Source organism: Chiloscyllium plagiosum, unplaced genomic scaffold (genome assembly GCF_037043375.1).
Source record: "Chiloscyllium plagiosum isolate Xiang-an unplaced genomic scaffold, Cpla_swu_hap1 HiC_scaffold_22, whole genome shotgun sequence".
Classification (NCBI taxonomy): domain Eukaryota; kingdom Metazoa; phylum Chordata; class Chondrichthyes; order Orectolobiformes; family Hemiscylliidae; genus Chiloscyllium; species Chiloscyllium plagiosum.
Genome location: NW_028270160.1, coordinates 66,435,526 through 66,456,713, shown reverse-complemented (window position 1 = coordinate 66,456,713; position 21,188 = coordinate 66,435,526). Strand labels below are relative to the sequence as shown.

At 42.7% G+C, this 21,188-nt stretch overlaps 1 protein-coding gene across 1 annotated transcript in view; it reads left to right on the top strand.

Annotated features, from left to right (window-relative positions):
• The window catches only part of LOC122544108 (hexokinase-1-like), a 261,171-nt gene that overhangs the window by 92,835 nt on the left and 147,148 nt on the right, over window positions 1-21,188 (top strand). The gene's annotated exons all lie outside the window — the stretch shown is intronic.

Genomic DNA, 21,188 nt, shown 5'->3' with positions numbered 1-21,188 from the left:
GTTTAAAAACAAACTTGTACAATGAAAGGGGAGTGGCCGGTTCTCCCAACTTTTCCCTGGTTTGGTTTGATTTGGTTTGGTTTCAGCAAGCAGTCAGTTTTTGAAGCTGCTGGTCAAAGAAACAGCTACATGAAAGAAAGTGTTCCATGCTGAATATCTCTGCCCTCTGTCTGTCTCTCTCTCTCTCTCTCCCCCCCTCTCCCCCCAGTAAGACCCTGTGTTTGATTTTACCTTTTTTGTCAAGGGGTGTTTATGGGGATTGTTGCAGGAATTTGGAACAGCATCATTAAGTTGGATATTCTGTTGGAGGTTAAATTATTCTATATTCTACGCTCTTTTGTTTCAGTTTCATTCTGTAATCTTGCCAATAAATTCTGATTTGTTTATAACTAAGTGGTTGGGCTAACTGCATCCCTCCTGGAATATCCACTGTACCTCTGCTTAAAACAACGAGCAAAGTTAGAATTTGGGCTATTTTCATGAAATGTTTTGAGGGTGTCTGTCCTGGTCCAGAATTTGTTCTATAGTTCCAAATTGGGATTAGCGTTGTTGGACTTGAAGGCAGTGAGCGGCACGGTGGCTCAGTGGTTAGCACTGCTACCTCACAGCATCCGGGTCCTAGGTTCAATTCTAGCCTCGGGCAACTGCCTGTGTGGAGTTTGCACATTCTCCCTGTGTCTGCGTGGGTTTCCTCTGGGTGCTCCGGTTTCCTCCCACAATAGAAAGATGTGCAGGTCAGGTGAATTGGCCATGCTAAAATTGCCCATAGTGTTAGGTACATCAGTCAGAGGGAAATGGGTCTGGGTGGGTTACTCTTCGGAGGGTCGGTGTGGACTCGTTGTGCCGAAGGGCCTGTTTCCACACTCTAGGGAATCTAATCTAATCTAATGTCTTTTGTTCCAGGTGTTGAATTCAGTTGGTTTCAGTGTTTGGGATAGCAATGGCTCTCTCAATAACTTAGAGTTTTCTGAGGGTGGAAGAAGTGACTTTGGGGGCCTTAGAACAGTTGAATAAACTGCTCTAATTAGCAAACAGTCTGGAGTTGGAACTGCCTCATTCCATGAGGAAAGGAGAGATAATGACAGCAATAGCTCAGCATTTAAATTTGCTGGATACACCATCAGAGTCTTTGGAGATGGTTAAATTCAATTGAAAATGTAACAGCTTGAGTTAGAGGCAACGGGAAAAGAAATGAAACAGTTTGAGTTATGATTAAAAGCAAAAGAAAGAGAAAAAGAACAAATTGCTTGAACAAAATAAAAAGAAAGAAAGAGAGACAAGAGAGAAAAGGAGAGAGAGGAAAGGAAGACAAACAGAGAATTTAAATTTAAGAAGTGCAACTTACACAGGAGTTCAAAACTTCACTTCCTGAAGTGGGGAGAACTTCTGTGGAAGAGCAGAGAGTTAAAAACACAAGATTAGCAGCTGACATGGCTGATGATTATGAGTTGGTTCATATTTCAAAGTTTGGTTTCCAAATTCAATTTCAATCCATGAGGGATAGAAATTGGAAGAAGAAAAACGAACAAAGAAAATTGCATTGCAGGAACAGGCCCTTTGGCCTTCCTAGCCTGCGCTGATCCAGATCCTCTATCTAAATCTGACGCCTATTTTCCAAGGATCTGTATCCCTCTGCTCCCTGCCCATTCATGTATCTGTTTAGACATTACGTTATTGTGCCCACCTCTACCACCTCCATTGGCAACGCATTCCAGGTACCTACCACCCTCTGCGTAAAGAATTTTACACACATATCTCCCTTAAACGTTTCTCCTCTCACCCTGAACTCATGACCCTCATAACTGAGTCCCCCACTCTGGGAAAAAGCTTCTTGTTATCCACACTGTCTATACCTCTCATGATTTTGTAGACCCCCCCCCAACTCCATCTTTCTAATGAAAACAATCTTAATCTACTCAACCTCTCTTCATAGCTAGTGCCCTCCATACCAGGCAACATCCCAGTAAACCTCCTCTCCAAAGCATCCACATCGTTTTGTAATGTGGTGACCAGAACTGTACGTAGCAATCCAAATGTCATCGAACCAAAGTCCTATACAACTGCAATGTGACCTACCAACTCTTGTACTCAATGCCCTGTCTGATGAAGGAAGGTATGCCTTCTTGACCACCCTATCGACCTGCATTGCCACCTTCAGGATACAATGGACCTGAACACCCAGATATCTCTGTACATCAATTTTCCCAGGACTTTTCCATCTACCATATTATTCAATTTTGAACTGGATCTTCCAAAATGCATCATCTGACATTTGCCTGGATTGAATTCCATCTGCCATTTCTCTGCCCAACTCTTGAATCTATACAGATTCTGCTATATTTTCTGGCAGTCCATTCACTATCTGCTCCTCCACCAATCTTAGCATCATCTGCAAACTTGTTAATCAGACCACCTATACCTTCAATCAGATCATTTTTGTATATCACAAACAACAGTGGTCCCAACACAAATCTTGTGGAAAACCATTGGTCACAGTTCTCCATTTTGAGAAATTCCCTTCCACTGCTACTCTCTGTCTCCAGTTGCCCAGCCAGTTCTCTATCCATCTAGCTAGTACACCCTGGACCCCATGCGATTTTACTTTCTCCATTAGCCTACCATGGGGAATCTTATCAAATGCCTTACTGTAGTCAATGTATGTGAGATCTACAGCCCTTCCCTCATCAATCAACTTTGTCACTTCCTCAAAGAATTCTATTAAGTTGATAAGACATGACCTTCCCTGCATAAAACCATGTTGTCTGTCATTGATAAGCCCAATTTCTTCCAAACGGAAATAGATCCTATCCCTCAGTACCTTCTCCAGCAGCTTCCCTACCACTGACATCAGGCTCACCGGTCAATAATTACCTGGATTATTTCTGCTACCCTTCTTAAGCAGGGGAAAACATTCGCAATTCTTCATTCCTCTGGGATCTCACCCGTGTTCAAGGATGCTGCAGATATCTGTTAAGGCCCCTTTCCTTTCCTTCAGTAACCTGGGATAGATCCCATTCAGACCTGGGGACTTGTCCACCTTATTGCCTTTTAGAATACCCAACCCTTCCTCCCTCCTTATGCTGACTTGACTTAGAGTAATCAAACATCTGTCCTTAACCTCAACATATCATGTCCCTCTCCTCGGTAAATACCGATGCAAAGTACTCATTAAGAATCTCACCCATTTTCTCTGACTGCACGCATCACTTTCCTCCTTTGTCCTGAGTGAGATAACTCTTTCTCTAGTTACCCTCTTGCTCCTTAGATACGAATAAAAGGCTTTGGGATTTTCTTAAACCTATTTACTAAAGATGTTTCATGATCCCTTTTAGCCCTCTTAATTCCTCACTTCAGACTGGTCTTACTTTCCCAATATTCTTCCAAAACTTTATTTGTCTTCAGTCACCTCAACCATATATATGCTTCCTTTTCCCTCTTAGCTAGTATCACAATTTCACCTGTCATCCATGATTCCCTAATCTTGCCATTTCTATCCCCCATTTTTGCGTGGACCTTTCTGTCCTGCACTCTAATCAACTTGACTTTAAAAGCCTCCCACACATCAAATGTAGATTTACCTTCAAACAGCTGCTCCCAATCTACATTCCCCAGCTCCTGCTGAATTTTGCTGTAGTTGGCCTTCCTCCAATTTAGACCCTTCCTTTAGGACCTCTCTCGTCTTTGTCCATTAGTATTCCAAAACTTATGGAACTGTGATCACTATTCCCAAAGTAATCCCCTACTGAAACTTCAACCACCTGTGTGGGCTCATTCCCCAACACCAGGTCCAGTATGGCCCCTTCCCAAGTTGGACTATTTTCATATTGCTCTAGAAAACTCTCCTGGATATTCCTTACAAATTCTGCTCCATCTAAACCTCTAACACTAAGTGAATCCCAGTCAATGTTGGGAAAATTAAATTCTCCCATCACCACTCCCTGTTGCTTCTACATCTTTCCATAATCTTTCTACATATTTGTTCCTCTATCTCACACTTGCTGTTGGGAGGCCTGTATTACAACCCCAACATTGTTACCGCACTCTTCCTATTTCTGAGCTATGCCCATGTTGCCTCACAACTTGAATCCTCCATAGTGCCCTCCTTTAGCACAGCTCTGATATCCTCTCTGACCAGTAATGCAACTCTTCTGCCCCTTTTACCTCCCTCTCTATCCTGCCTGAAGCATCAATATTCTGGGATATTTAGTTGCCAATCATGCCCTTCCCTCAACCAAGTCTCAGTAATAGCAATAACATAATACACCCAGGCACTAATCCAAGCCCTAAGTTCATCTGCCTTGCCTACTACGCTGCTCATATTAAAAAAGCACCTCAGACCACCTGTCCCTTTGTGTTCATCATCTACTCCCTGATATCTCTTCCCCTTCGTCATGCTGACTTCATTATCTATTTCTTTATCGGCTTTAGATACTACCTCCCTACAGTCCACTTACTACTCATTTGGTTCCCACTGCTGCCACATTAGTTTAAACCCTCCCCAACAATGTTAGCAGAAGCACCCCCAGATCATTGGTTCTAGTCTGGCCAGGTGTAGACTGTCGAATTTGTAATAGTCCCACCTCCCCCAGAATCGGTCCTAATGTCCCAAAAATCTGAATCCCATCTTTCAAGCCATGCATTTGTCCTGCCTATTCTTTCATTTCTGCTCTGACTAGCATGTGACACTGGTAGCAATCCTGTGATTAGTGTCTTTGAGATCCCACATTTTAGCTTAGCTCCGAACTCCCTAAATTCTGCTTGTGGGACTTCATTCTGTTTTTTACCTATATCATTGGTGCCTATATGCACCACGACAACTGGCTGTTCGCCCTCTCCCTTCAGAATGTTCTGCAGCCGATTTGAGACATCCTTGACCAATGCACCTGGGAGTCTTGTTTTTGACCTATCTACTCCCCTTACAATTGAATCCCCTATGACCAAGTCCTTCCACTCTTTTCCCACCCTTATGTACAGCAGAGCCAGCCACATAGCCATGAACCTGGCTACTGCTGCCTTCCCCTGGTGAGCCATCTCACCCAACACTATCCAAAACGGTAAACCTGTTTTGGAGGGAGATGACCGCAAGGGACACCTGCAATATCTTCCTGCTCTTTCTCTGCCTTTTGATCACCCATTCCCTTTCTCCATCAGCAATCCTAATCGTGGTGTGACGTGCTATCCACGACCACCTCAGCACCATGGACGCTCAAAAATGAGACCATCCGCAGCTCCAGAGCCGTCATGCGGTCTAACAAGAGCTGCAGCTGGACACACTTACTGCACGTGAAGGAGTCAGGGACATCAGCCACGTCCCTGAGCTTCCACAAGAGTAGCATTACACAGGTCTGAGATCTCCTGCCACTTTTAATCTTAAGCTTACCTTAGTCCAAACATAATATCAAATAATAGATAAATGAAAGGAAAGAAAAGAAAAAAATGTACCAATCACATGATAAAAAAGGAATAGAAAACCCTTACCGTTACTGACACAACAGAGTCTTTTTTTTGGTTGGAGGATGAGAACGGGTGGGAGATACTACACATGTACTGTCTCAGGTTTAGCAGCTGCCCAAATATATCAGTTCACTCACCTTCCCAAAGCGACTGCTCCCACTCAGCTCCTCGCTCTCATCACTCCTGCTCCCACTGCTGCTGCAGCAAATGGAGGCTGTTAACTCTCGAGGTAAGTCCTTTTAAAGGGAAATCTACCTTCCCAGCAGCCCCCTGGTCCTCACTCTCACCGCTGCTGCTTGCTGCTGCTGCTGCTGCTGAAATTGGGGAAATAAGAAATCCTCATGTGGAAAGGGAAAGGTAGATCTCGGTGAAGATCATAAGGATCTACAGGGTAAAAAGGAAACCCTTGAAGGGGAAAGAGAAGTTAAAAAAACTCCGGTGTTTCACTGCATAAAGTAGGCCATGTGAAATGACAGTGTTGGTGGGTTAGAAAAAGTACTGGGAAGCCAGATGTAGGAAAACAGGATAAGCCAGTGAATTTTGTTTTGGTAAAGGAAGGCACAGTGGAAGCTAGAAAGCTGAACCAGAATGTACAACCTGGACAGAGGTTGGTTAAGGAGAAAGTGCCAGATCTTCTTCAACCACACACCTGGGAAGGAAAAGTTTACTTACACAGGCCAGGAGCAGCAGGTAAAGAGGTTACAATATTAAGACATACAGGATCCTCTCAATTTTTGATGTTGAAAAATGAGGAAATATGTACCTCTGAAGGACTATGCCAGAAAAGTTGCTTGTAATAGGAATTCGTAGTGCGGCAAGAATAAACTTACAGTGTCCAGTGAAAAATGGAGAAGTCATGGTAGGAGTACTAGACAAACTCTCAGTTCCAGGAAAAAAAATTGTCCTTGCTAATGATATAGCTGGTTCACAGGTAGGAGTGCTGCCTACTGTGGTTGAAAGGCCAGTAGAAACTCAGGCAACTGAACAGGACACATTTTTCCTAACGATGTAGTAACAAGGTCACAAAGTGACCAGTTGCAACAGGAAAGATCAAACAGTACAGATAAGAAAATTGAAGCGGAATTAGCAGAGACCCTGTTTGATCAGATAGTTAAAACAAACCAGAAGCAGATAGGTGAAAAGCAATGATGAGACAAGCGCTGTAGATGTCATGTACATGGGCTTCAGTAATGTGTTTGATAAGGTTCCCCATGGTAGGCTGATGGAGAAAGTGAAGTCGCACAGGGTCCAGGGTAGATGGATGGAGAACTGGCTGGGCAACAGGAGGCAGGGAGTAATAGTGGAAGGGAGTTTCTCAAAAGGGAGAACTGTAACCAGTGGTCTTCCATAGGGATCTGTGCTGGGACCACTGTTTTTTGTGAATAACATAAATGATCTGGAGAAAGGTCTAGGTGATCTGATTACCAAGTTTACAGATGACACTAAGATTGATGGAATAGCATATAGTAAAGGGGACTATCAGAGAATGCACCACAATATAGATACATTGGAGAGTTAGGGGGAAAAATGGCAGATGAAGTTCAATCCAGACAAATGCAAGGTGATGCATTGTGGAAGATCCAATTCAAGAACAATATGGCAAATGGAAAAGCCCTGGGGAAAATTGATGTACAGAGAGATCTGGGAGTTCAGGTCAATTTTACCCTGAAGGTCGATAGAGTGATCAAGAAGGCACATTTTCCTTCATCAGACGTGTTTTGAGTATAAGAGTTGGCAGGACATGTTACAGTTTGGTTCGGCCACATATGGAATACTGTGTACAGTTCTGGTCACCACATTACCAAAAGAATGTGGATGCTTTGGAGAGGATGCAAAGGAGGTTCACCAGGATGTTGCCTGGTATGGAGGGTGCTCGCTTTGAAGAGAGGTTGAGTAGATTAGAACTTTTTCATTAGAAAGTTGGAGGTTGAGAGGGGACCTGATTGAGGTCTACAAAATCATGAGCGGTATCGGCAAGGTGGATAGCAAAAAGCTTTTTCCCAGAGTGAGGAACTCAATTTTCAGGGGTCATGAGTTCAAGGTGAAAGGGGAAAGGTTTAAGGGAGATATGAATGGAAAGTTCTTTACACAGAGGGTGGTGGGTACGTGGAATGCTTTGCCAGTTGAGGTGGTCGAGACAGGCACAATAGCATTGGTTAAGATGTATCTAGACAGATACATGAATTGGCAGGGAGCAAGAGGGATTCTTAGAAAATAGGCAACAGGTTTAGATAGAGGATCTGATCAGCGTAGGATTAGAGGGCTGACGAGCCTGTCCCTCTGCTGTAATTTTCTTTGTTCTTATTCAAACACCTTTAGTTCAGAGAAATTAACTGAATTATAGCAGAAAGATGAGAAACTAAACCAATTGTATCAAAAAGCATACAAGGAAGAAGAATCTGAATGTATCCAGTATGCCACTATCTTAGGAGTGATGTCTTAATGAGGAAATGGAAACTATCACATATTCAGGCAGATGAGAAATGGGCAGAAGTTCACATTGCCAGTGGGTTATAGAAAGGAGGTGTTGTGGTTGGCGCATGAATTACCAGTAGGGTGTCATTTAGGGGTAAGGAAAACACAGCCTAAAATACAAAAACATTTTGCAAGATATGTTAAACATGTCAGGTAATTGGAAAGCCACAAGCAGTAATAAAATCTGCACCTTTAATACCCATTCCTGTATTTGAGGAACCTTTTATAAGAGTCTTATTTGATTGAGTAGGACCCTTACCTAAAACAAGAAGTGGGAATCAGTATTTGTTAACAATAGGAAGGGTTTGGAGGGATATGGGCCGGGTGCTGGCAGGTGGGACTAGATTGGATTGGGATATCTGGTCAGCATGGACGGGTTGGACAGGAGGGTCTGTTTCCATGCTGTACATCTCTATGACTCTATGACTCTATAATAATGGGTGTGTCCACTAGATTTCCAGAGGCCATTCCATTACACAATATCACAGCTAAAAGGATTACACAGGTTACTCAAATTTTTCACTCAATACAGACTACCCACAGAGAAAAATCAGATCAAGGGTCAAACTTCACATCAAAAATACTTAAGAAGTTGTGGACAGTGAAGCAATAAAACAATTCAAGTCTACTGCATACCATCCAGAGCCAAAATCAAAAGCTCACAATTTACTATCAGTGTTACTTCCAGTGATAGGTGAACCTTAAAAGTAAGGTTTAGTAGACCTTTTCAAGCCAAAAGGACATTGAGTGAGGTGAACTATTTGATAAGGACTTCAGACAGGAAGAAATCTCACATGTCATGTGAATATGCTCAAAAGGTATTTTGACAGCGGAGGAAAGCCAAGGAGACTGTGTTACTGGTTACAACACAGAGTAAAGGACCAAGTTCAGATGATTCTGAATTGGACATTCCTCAAATTAAGTTGAACAATGAGGAAGTTGTCAAAAATTGGCATAACTTATTCAGTTACCTTCCAGGGGAAAGTTGAAATCACCTGAAAAAGTGTGGACTATCACAAAGTCAGTGTAGTTCCAAAGACATGTTTGGAAGTCTGTGTTGAGAAGGTGGGACAAGCAATTTATATTCCTAAGTTGGACTTGCTAGGAGGATACTAGCAGGTACCTTTATCCAAAGGAGCAAAGTCAATTTCGGCTTTCAAAACGCCAAATGGACTGTATCAATTTAAAGATGAAGAAGGGCTTATGCCCGAAACATTGATTCTCCTGCTCCTCAGATGCTGCCTGGCTTGCTGTGTTTTTCCAGTAGCACATTTTTCAACTCTAGTACTCCAGCATCTGCAGTCCTCACTTTCTCCCTGTATCAATTTAAAGTCATGCTAAGTTCAGAGGATTCTGAATGGGGCATTCCTCAAATTAAATTGGAAAATGAGGAAGTTGTCAAAAATTGGGTTTAATTATTGAGTTACCTTCCAGAGGAAAATCGAAATGACCTGAAAGAGTCATGAAAAATGTGCCAGCCCCATTTCAAAGACTAACCAATAAGATCATTCTGGATTACCCAATTGTATGGTATACATAGATTACCTGGTCACACATGGAATTTAGCAGAATTGTTCGGGAGGCAAGCTTGGTGGTAAACCTGGCTCAAAGTTAATTTGCCAAAGCCAAAGTCAGCTTCTTGGGCCATGTTATTGGACAAGGACAAACAGCCCCACAGAATGAAAAAGCAAAGATAATTGAGGAGTTTGCTAAATCATCTACAAAAAACAGTAGTATGATTCCTGGGGTTGTGTGGATTTTGACAAAAGTTAGTACAAAATGTTTAGCTGTCTGGCTGCTCCACTCACTGAATTGCTAAAGAAAGGCAAGATGTTTCAGTAGACAGCGGACTGTCAGAAGGTATTTGACAGCCTGAAAGCTAAGCACTGCCCCAGTATTAGACACGCCTAATTACGCACAGCCATTCAAGGTGGCTATCGATGCGAGTGGTGTGGGTGTTGGGCCTGTGCTCTTCCAGGAAAATGAGGAGAAGATAGAAAGACCTATCGGGTATTTCTCCAGGAAATTGAACATTATCAGCAGAAATATTCAATGGTTGAGAAGGAGACTTTGAACTTGGTGTTGTCGTTACAACATTTCAATATTTATGTTACCATATTGTTACCGTAATCATAAATGTTGATCATAACCCACTGAAGTTTGTGGAGAAATTTAAGGACAAAAACTCCAGACTGTTTAGATGGAACTTGTTGTTACAGGAATTCGATTTAAAATTGGGCATGTGATAGAATGAGAAAATGTGATTGCTGACGTATTGTTGAGACTTGGGTGAGAAATGTGCTTGTTAGGTGACAGGAGTAAAACAGAGTGTAATTGAATTTAGTGTGCATGTTTACATGTTTATATCCAATGTAATGTATATGGGTGTTGTAGTGTACTAACAATCTAAGATTACGGGATTTTAAAATTAAGCCATTTTTGGATGGGTAGAAGAAGGGTAGCAGAAATAATCCAGGTATTTAAAGACTGGTGAGCCTAATGTCAGTAGTAGGAAGCTGCTGGAGAAGATACTGAGGGATAGGATCTATTCCCATTTGGAGAAAAATGGGCTTATAAGTGATAGGCAACATGATTTTGTGCAAGGAAGGTCTTTGAGGAAGTGGCAAAGTTGAATGATGAGGGAAGGGCTGTAGATGTCGTACACATGGACTTCAGTAAGCCATTTCATACGGTTCTCCATGGTAGGCTGATGGAGAAAGTGAAGTCGCATGGGGTCCTGGGTGTAATAGCTAGATGGATAGAGAACTGGCTGGGCAACAGGAGACAGAGTGGAAGAGAGTTTCTCAAAATGGAGATCTGTGGTCCGTGGTGTTTCACAGGGATCCATGCTGTTGTTTGTGATATACATAAATGATCTGGAGGAAGGTATAGGTGGTCTGATTAGCAAATTTACAGATGACACTAAGATTGGTGGAATAGCAGATAATGAAGGGGACTGTGGGAGAATGCAGCACAGTATAGATAGATTGGAGAGTTGGGGGAGAAATGGCAGATGGAGTTCAATCTGGACAAATGTGAGGAGATACATTTTGGAAGATCCAATCCAAGAGCGAACTATACGGTAAATGGAAACGCCCTGGGGAAAATTAATGTACAGAGGGATCTGGGTGTTCAGGTCCATTGTATCCTGAAGGTGGCAATGCAAGTCGATAGAGTTGTCAAGAAGGCATAAGGCATGCTTTCCTTCATCTGACGGGGAATTGAATACAAGAGTTGGTAGGTCATGCTACAGTTGTATAGGACTTTGGTTTGATCACATTTGGAATTCTGCGTACAGGTTTAGTCACTACATTACCAAAAGGATATAGATGCTTTGGAGAGGGTGCAGAGGAGGTTCATCAGGATGTTGCCTAGCTATGAAGAGAAGTTGAGTAGATTAGGATTATTTTTCTTAAAAAGATGGAGGTTGAGGGTGGACCCTGAGGATCTACAAAATCATGAGAGGTATAGATAAGGTAGATAGCAAGAAGCTTTTCCAAAGAATGGGGGACTCAATTACTCAGGGTCACCAGTTCAAGGTGAAAGGGAAAAAGTTTAAGAGAAATTAGATTCCCTACAGCGTGGAAACAGGCCCTTCAGCCCAACAAGCCCACACAGACCCTCCAAAGAGTAAGCCACCCAGACCCATTTCCCTCTGACTGATGCACCTAACACTATGGGCAATTTAGCAAGGCTAATTCACCTGACCTGCAAATCTTTGGACTGTGGGAGGAAACCAGAGCACCCAGAGGAAACCCACACAGACACAGGAGAATGTGTAAACTCCACACAGGCAGTCAACCAAGGTTGGAATCGAACCTGGGACCCTGGTGCTGTGAGGCACTGAGCCACCGTGCCGCCGTGGAAAGTTCTTTACGCAGCGGTGGTGGTTACCTAGAAAGCATTGCCAGCAGAGGTGGTAGAGGCACACACGATAACGTCATTTAAGATGTATATAGACAGATATGAGAAGGGACAGGGAGCAGAGGGGTACAGATCCTTAGAAAATGAGTGAAGGTTTAGATAGAGGCTTGGAGGGCTGACAGGCCTGTTCCTGTGCTGTAATTTTCTCTGTTCTTCATTGTTCTTTGTTCTAACTTGAACAAAAAGTGTGATATTCTTGATAGTGTAGATGAGCAGAGAGATCTCGGTGTTCAGGTACACAGATCCTTGAAAGTTGCCACCCAAGTTGACAAGGTTGTTAAGAAGGCATACAGTGTTTTAGCTTTTATTAATAGAGGGATCAAGTTCCAGAACCATGAGGTTATGCTACAGCTGTACAAAGCTCTGGTGCGGTCGCACTTGGAGTATTGTGTACATTTCTGGTCACCGCATTGTAAGAAGGATGCGAAAGCTTTGGAAAGGGTGCAGAGGAGATTTACTAGGATGTTGCCTGGCATGGAGGGAAGGTCTTATGAGGAAAGGCTGAGGGACTTGAGACTGTTTTTGTTAGAGAGAAGAAGGTTGAAAGGTGACTTAATAGAGACATATAAGATAATCAGAGGGTTAGATAGGGTGGAAAGGGAGAGCCTTTTTCCAAGAATGGTGACAGCGAGCATGAGGGGGCATAGCTTTAAATTGAGGGGTGATAGACATACGACAGATGTCAGATGTAGTTTCTTTACTCAGAAAGTAGTAAGGGTATGGAATGCTTTGCCTGCAACGGTAGTAGATTCGCCAACTTTAAGTCGTCATTGGACAAGCATATGGACATACATGGAATAGTGTAGGTTAGATGGGCGTCAGATTGGTATGACAGGTCGGCGCAACATCGAGGGCCGAAGGGTCTGTACTGCACTGTAATGTTCTATGTTCTATACAGAAATGGCGGAATGTATAATAGGGACAAAGAAATGGCTGAGCAACTGAATGCATATTTTGGCTCTGTCTTCATAAAACATGACACAAATCAGATACCAGAAATGTTGGAGAATGCAAGATTTAGTGAGGGGGAAGGCCTGAGGTAAATTAATATTAGTAGGGAAAAGTTGCTAGGACAATTGAGGGGATTGAAGGTAGATAAATCCCCAGGGACTGATAATCTACATTCCAGAGTACTTAAGGAAGTGGCTCTAGAAATAGAGGATGCATTGCTGGTCATATTCCAGGATTCGATAGATAATGGAAGAGTCCCTGCAGATTGGAGAGTAGCTAATGTTACTCCAATATTCAACAGGAAAGTTGAGAGAAACCAGTGAATCATAGACCAGTAAGCCTAACATCGGCAATGGTACAATTCTCAAATCCATTATCAAGGACTTTATAGTGGAGCATTTAGAAAAGGGTGGCAACATCAGACAGAGTCAGCATGGATTTATGAAGGGGAAATCATGCTTGACAAACCTGTTGGAATTCTATGAAAATGTAACTAGTAGAGTTGACAAGAGGGAGCCAGAGGGTGTGGTATATTTGGACTTTTAGAAAGCATTTGACAAAGTCCTGCATAAGATATTGTTGTGCAAGATTGGGGGAAGTGTATTGAGATGGATAGAAAACTGGTTGGCAAAGAGGAAATAAAGATTAGGAATTAATGGGTCTTTTTCAAATTGGCAGGCAAGCTATCCACAATATATATTAATAATTTAGATGAGGGGACAAAATGTAACATCTCAAAGTTTACAGATGATACCAAGTTGGGTGGGAGGGTGAACTGCGATGAGTATGCAGAGATCGTCCAGCATGAACTGGACAGGTTGGGCGAGTGGGCTAATCAATGGCAGATGCAGGATAATTTGGATAAATTAGAGGTTATTCACTTTGAAAACAAAAACAAGGCAGATTATTACCTGAATGGCTGTAAGTTGGGAGAGGGCACCTGGGTGTCTTTATGCACCAGTCGCTTGAAGGCAGGTGCAACAGGTGGTAAAGAAGGCAAATGGTAGGCTGGCCTTCATTGCAAGACGTTTCGAGTACAGGAGCAGGGATGGGTTATTGCAGTTATACAGGGCCTTGGTGAGGCCACACCTACAATATTTTGTGCAGTTTTGGTCTCCTCTTCTAAGAAAGGATGCTCTTGCTCTTGAGGGAGTGCAGCGAGAGTTTACCAGGCTGATTCCAGCAATGGTGGGACTGACATACGAGGAGAGATTGACTAGGTTAGGATTGTTTTCACTGGAGTTCAGACGAATGACGGGGATCTCATAGGGACTTATAAAATTGTAACGGGACTAGACAGGGAGGATGTTCCCAATGTTCCCGACGGTGGGTGCATCCAGGGGTCACAGTCTGAGGATTGCGATTGGACCATTTAGGATAGAGATGAGGAGACATTTCTTCACCCAAAGGACAGTGAGCCTGTGGAATTCATTGCCAGAGGAATTAGTTGATGCCAAAACATGTATTCAAGGGGCAGCTAGATACAGCACTTAGGGTGAATGGGACCAAACGTTATGAAGAGAAAGCAGGATTAGGCTATTGAGTTGGACGATTAACCATGATCGCAATGAATGGTGGAGCAGGTTCGAATGGCCGAATGGACCCCCTCCTGTTCCTATCTTCTATGTTTCTATGTATGGAAAGCTTTATGAAAGGGAAATAAAGTTTAACACACCGACTGGAGTCTTTTGAGGATGTAACTAGCATAATAGAAAAAAAAGAGAAACAGTGGATGTATTTGAATTTTCAGAAAGCTTTTGATAAAATCTTCGACAAGAGCTACATACACATGGAATTGGGAATAATGTACTGGAATGGATTGAGAATTGATTAGTAGACAGTGGTGATTAGTGTGTACTGCAGGGTTCAGTGCCTGGACTCCAGCTATTCACAATATATATATGAGTGTTTTGGATGAAAGAACCAAATGTAATATTTCCAAGTTTGCTGACGATGCAAAAGTAAGAGAAACTGTGACTAATAAGGAGTAAATAAAGAGGCTTCCAGGTCATTTGGACAAGTTGTGAGTGCACAAATGCATGACAGATATAGTATAACATGGATCAATGTGAAGTTATCCAATTCAGTAGGTAACACAGAATAGCAGCATATTATTTAAACAGTGATAGATTGAAAAATGCACTGAAAGCAAACAAGCAAGTATATTAGCAAGACAAATGATATGTTGGCATTTAATCTTTCCTTTATTGATTTGAACACAGGAGCAAGGAAGTTAGCTTTGCTACACAGGACCTTAGTGAGATCACACCTGGATTACTATGTGCAGTTTTGGTCTCCACATCTAACAAAAGGTACACCAGGCCTGTACTTACTGGAATCTCAAAGAATGACAGGGGACCTCATTGAATTGTATAAAACTTTGACAGGGCTGGACAGACTGGATATAGGGATGATGTTCCACCTGTCTTGGGGGCAGGGATTGGTGGTAGTGATGAAGGTTTAGATCAAGGGGCTATGGTCTCAGGAAATGCATCAAACCATTTCAGTTTGAGATGAGGAGACGTTTCTTTTTAGAGGGTGGTGAACCTGTGACATCCTCTACTATATAAGGCTGTGGATGCTTAAAGAAAATATGAACAAATTTCTAGACACCAAATGCATCAATGGATATCAGGAAAGAGTGGGAGTATGGTACTGAGATACAGGATCAATTCTGATCATAATGAATGGCGCAGCAGGCAGAATGGGCTGAATGGCCTATTCTTATTCCTTTTTTCTGTCTTCCACATTTCCATGTTTTAAACCTCAGCTTATCCAGCTACTTACAAATATTTGTTACATATCCCTAGATCTCTCCTGCGCTACCCTTTATTCGCACAATGAGTGGCTTAGGTCTTGAATCCACTATCTGAAAGAATAGTAGAGGTAGGTTCAATTAAGGCATTCAAGAGAACATCAAGTGATTGTTTAAATAGAAGAAACTGTAAAGGGTATTGGGATATGGTAGTAATTTCTAATTTTCACTGGATAGCCACGTAGGCATTTGAAATGGCTTTTTTCCGTGATATAATGCTTCCATCTCTCCTTAATCTTCCTTTCAAAATCAATCACTTCAACTACTTCTGTGTTAGTTTTTTTTTCTATCATATTCTCTGTTCACTACATGGATGACTTTTATGATTTGGAGATGCCGGTGTTGGACTGGGGTGTACAAAGTTAAAAATCACACAACACCAGGTTATAGTTCAATATAGGTTTAATTCGGAGCACTGCTCCTTCATCAGGTGGTTGATAAAGGAGGACCTGATGAAGGAGCGGCGCTCCAAAAGCTAGTGTGCTTCCAATTAAACCTGTTGAACTATAACCTGGTGTTGTGTGATTTTTAACTTTGATGAATTTTATGTCATTTACACCTATTGATACATATTAAAGGAGAAGAGATCCAACGCTAATCATTGGAGAAGCACCTATCTATGACACATTTCAATCTGAGAAACAACCATCAATTACTGCACTCTGCTTTTTGCCCTTTCATACCCACACTGCCGTTGCCCCATTAATTTCAAGGAATTAACTCTGAACAAACTTTGAGGATACAAGGCGAAGTGAGAGAGAGAGAGTGCAGGACCTGGATCAGAACAGGACAAAGAGCAAGGACACCAGAAGGAGAGTCACCGTGGCCATCAGAGAGCCTGCAGATCGTGAGGTTGAAACTGATTAAAAGTTGGCATCAGCAAAAGGAGAGGAATTGATTGTCCATCAGCCTAATGCTGTGGGAGCAATGAGTCTTTGCTAATATCATGGGAGCTGATTGATGGTTAATACCTCTTGCTTTGATACCAGCCAACATGACTGAAGGCTCCTAGGATATGAGCTGTGTTGTGGATTAGGAGCAACAACATGTGTGTTTTTTTAAATATAAAATTCTGAAGATGTAGGCATTGTTGGCTAGCCCAATATTTATTGCCCATTTCTGTGGGTCTGCAGCCACGCATAGATTAAGCAAGGAGAGAGTTCCATCCTTAAATGATGTCAGTGATGGATTTTTGCAACAATCAACAGGGATCACCATTAAGTTATTAAATTCAAATGTCATCATTCGCCATGGTGGGATTTGAACGCATTTCCCCAGAGTATTGGCTGAGGGTTCTGGATTGTTGGTCCAATGACATTGCCACAACAACACTTCCTACCCACAGAATATATGAGAGTGTTATGTGTGTGTCACTCCCAGCTCATGCAGTGGTACCTGGTCTCCAATCGTCTGAGCATTGGACAAAGATCCTGCTGTGCAAGGACCGTGTGATAGTTGATGTGTAACGACCTTCACTGCAGGAAGGGAAAGTGGATTTTGGATGCTTTTGGCCAAACCCCTTTTCAGCCTGCAGGAATTAGTTCCTGTTCTGCTTCAGCAGAAGAAGCTGTTTATTAGTGGTACCACCTTTCCAAGAGAAAAATTGGCATGGGGCAGATAAAGTCAAGGATGCAAATGCATGACTTGGTGTTGGAGAAATGTTTATGGTGCACTGGCACCTGGATTGGAATAGGTATGAGCTGTTATGGTAGGATGAACATCATTTGAACTATATTGGGAGCAGTGTCCTGACAAATCAAATACTGGAGCTACAGAGAGGCCTTTAAGATTCCATAAATTAAATAAAGTGAGGCATCTATTTAAGTAATGGTACTCTGGGACAGGAAGGGACAGCGTGTGCAAACATTAAAAGAAGTCAAATAGGGTTAAAGAGAAAAAAAAGTGGCAAAAAGGTAAATTTGATGGCTTTTTACTTAAATGTCCATCATAGATGTAACAAAATAAATTAATCAGCTACACAGAAGTGGTATGATGGTGGTATGATTTTATGGCCATTATAATGGTATGATTACAAGGAGATAAAAACTGGAAACTAAATGTTCATGAGTGTGCGACATTTCCAAATGACAGACAGGAATCAAACGTTGGGGTGACTTTGTTAGTATAAGATGGAGTAAGTACAATAGTAAAAACTGAGCTTGGATCAGAAGAAGTAAAATCCATGTGGATAGAGGTAAAAAAAGAAATCACATGGGGAATCACTGGTGGAGTAGTTATAAACCTCTTGACAGGAGCTATACTGTAGGACAGAGAAAAGCAATCTGGAGATAATTAATGGATGCAAAACAGTCAGTACATTAATTATGACCAAAAACAGAAATTGTTGGAAAAACTCGTGGGCGGCACGGTGGCACAGTGGTTAGCACTGCTGCCTCACAGCGCAGAGACCCGGGTTCAATTCCCGCCTCAGGCGACTGACTGTGTGGAGTTTGCACGTTCTCCCCGTGTCTGCGTGGGTTTCCTCCGGGTGCTCCGGTTTCCTCCCACAGTCCAAAGATGTGCAGGTCAGGTGAATTGGCCATGCTAAATTGTCCGTAGTATTAGGTAAGGGGTAAATGTAGGGGTATGGGTGGGTTGCGCTTCAGTGGGTCGGTGTGGACTTGTTGGGCCGAAGGGCCTGTTTCCACACTGTAATGTAATCTAATCTAAACTCAGCAGATCTGGCAGCATTTGTGTGGAGAATTCAGAGTTAACATTTCAGGTCAAGTGACCCATCCTCAGAAATGATGGCAGCTGGGAATAGGTAGAAAGGTAGAAAGGTAGAAAGGTAGAAAGAAGAGCAGTTTAACAGACAAAGAGTGGATAGGATCTGGCGAGGAGGGTGACTAGCTATTATTGGGGACTGTTCATGGCTAACAAGGCCTGGTGTGTGGGAGTTCGAGCAATGACATGGGAGAGCTCAAGCCCTAAAATTATTGAACTCAATGTTGAGTCCAGAAGGCTGCAGGTCTCCAAGTGAAAAATGAGGTGCTGTTCTTCCAGGTGGCACTGAGCTTCACTGGAGCACTGAGGCAAGCCTGAGACAGAGATGTTGGCCAGGAAGCAGGGTGGTGTGAAGTGGCAGACAACTGAGAGCTTAGAGTTTTTTTTGTGGACATAACATAGGCGTTCTATGAAGCAGTCACCCAGTCTATATTTCAATTCTCTAATGTTAAGGAGACAACATTGTGACCAGTGAATGCAGTAAACATTAATTGTGAGTGCTTTTCAATTTTCTATAGATTGGGTGATATTTTATTGACAGGGAAGAATATGTGGGTGTGTAGGTAGCCACAGGGAAGATTATGTGGGTGCGTTGGCACAAATTCCTAGAGCAACATGTGTGGATCCAACCAAGGGTCTGGTATTTTTGGACCTGGTAACATGCAATGAGACAGGTTTAATAAATGGTCTCAGACTGAAATATCCTATTGGAAACAGTGAATATAACATCTAGCATTCAGTTGAATAAGAGAATGGTCAAAGAAAGAGTAGGGCCGATCAGGTATAGCATAAGGAACTTGTGTGTGGAGTCTGAGGAGATAGGGGAAGCCCTAAATGAGTTTTTTGCTTCTGTCTTTACGAAACAAACAAACTTTGTAGTGAATGAAAACTTTGAAGAGCAGGTGTGAATGCTGGAATGGATAGAGATAGAGGAAGCTGATGTGCTGAACATGATGTGCTGGCCAGGCCCAGACCAGATTTGTCCTCGGCTGCTTTGGGAAACGAGAAATGCAATTGCTTCGCCACTTGTGAAGATTTTTGCATCCTCGCTCTCCACTGGAGTCATACCTGAGGACTGGAGCGAGGCAAATGTAATTCCTCTCTTCAAGAAAGGAAATAGGAAAATCCCCGGAAATTACAGACCAATAAGTCTCATGTCTGTTGTCTGCAAGATGTTAGAAAGGATTCTGAGGGATAGGATTTATGACCATCTGGAAGAGCATGGCTTGATTAAATGCAGTCAACACGGCTTTACGAGGGGCAGGTCATGCCTCACAAACCTTATCGAGTTCTTTGAGGATATGTCTAGAAAAGTTGATGAGGGTCGAGCTGTGGATGTGGTGTATATGGACTTCAGCAAAGCATTTGATAAGGTTCCCCATGGTAGGCTCATTCAGAAGGTCAGGAGGAATGGGATACAGGGGAACCTAGCTGTCTGGATACAGAATTGGCTGGCTAACGGAAGACAGCGAGTGGTAGTAGAAGGAAAATATTCTGCCTGGAAGTCAGTGGTGAGTGGTGTTCCACAGGGCTCTGTCCTTGGGCCTCTACTGTTTGTAATTTTTATTAATGACTTGGATGAGGGGATTGAAGGATGAGTCAGCAAGTTTGCAGATGACACAAAGGTTGGAGGTGTCGTTGACAGTATAGAGGGCTATTGTAGGCTGCAGCGGGACACTGACAGGATGCAGAGATGGGCTGAGAGGTGGCAGATGGAGTTCAACCTGGATAAATGCGAGGTGATGCATTTTGGAAGGTCGAATTTGAAAGCTGAGTACAGGATTAAGGATAGGATTCTTGGCAGTGTGGAGGAACAGAGGGATCTTGGTGCGCAGGTAAATAGATCCCTTAAAATGGCCACCCAAGTGGACAGGGTTGTTAAGAAAGCATATGGTGTTTTGGCTTTCATTAACAGGGGGATTGAGTTTAAGAGTCGTGAGATCTTGTTGCAGCTCTATAAAATTTTGGTTAGACCGCACTTGGAATACTGCGTCCAGTTCTGGTCGTCCTATTATAGGAAAGATGTAGATGCTTTGGAGAGGGTTCACAGGAGGTTTACCTGGATGCTGCCTGGACTGGAGGGCTTATCTTATGAAGAGAGGTTGACTGAGCTCGGACGTTTTTCATTGGAGAAAAGTAGGAGGAGAGGGGACCTAATTGAGGTATACAAGATAATGAGAGGCATAGATAGAGTCGATAGCCAGAGACTATTTCCCAGGGCAGAAATGACTAACATGAGGGGTTATAGTTTTAAGCTGGTTGGAGGAAAGTATAGAGGGGATGTCAGAGGCGGATTTTTTACACAGAGAGTTGTGTGAGCATGGAATGCGTTGCCAGCAGCAATTGTGGAAGCAAGGTCATTGGGGACATTTAAGAGACTACTGGATATGCAAATGGTCACAGAAATTTGAGGGTGCGTACATGAGGATCAATGGTCGGCACAACATTGTGGGCTGAAGGGCCTGTTCTGTGCTGTACTGTTCTATGTTCTATGTGTGTGAGAAACCTGAGTCAGAAATAACTGTGATAAACTTAAAGAATTACAATGGAATGAGAGAAGAGTTGGCTGAAGTGAACTGGGAAAGGAAATTGGCGGAAAAACCAATTGATGAACAGCGGCAGATGCTTAGGACAATTGTTGTGACTCAAAACAAAGATTTATCCCAGGGCGAGAAGGATCCTAGGATGGGGAGAAAAACCAACCATTGCAACATAGCAGAGAACAGAACTAATCCAGAGTCATAGCCACAGGGAAGAATACATGGGTGTGTTGGGAATGTTTTAAAAATCTAAATGAAAGAAAAAGAGTGTGTGGTGATCATAAACCATGAGGGTCATCATGGAG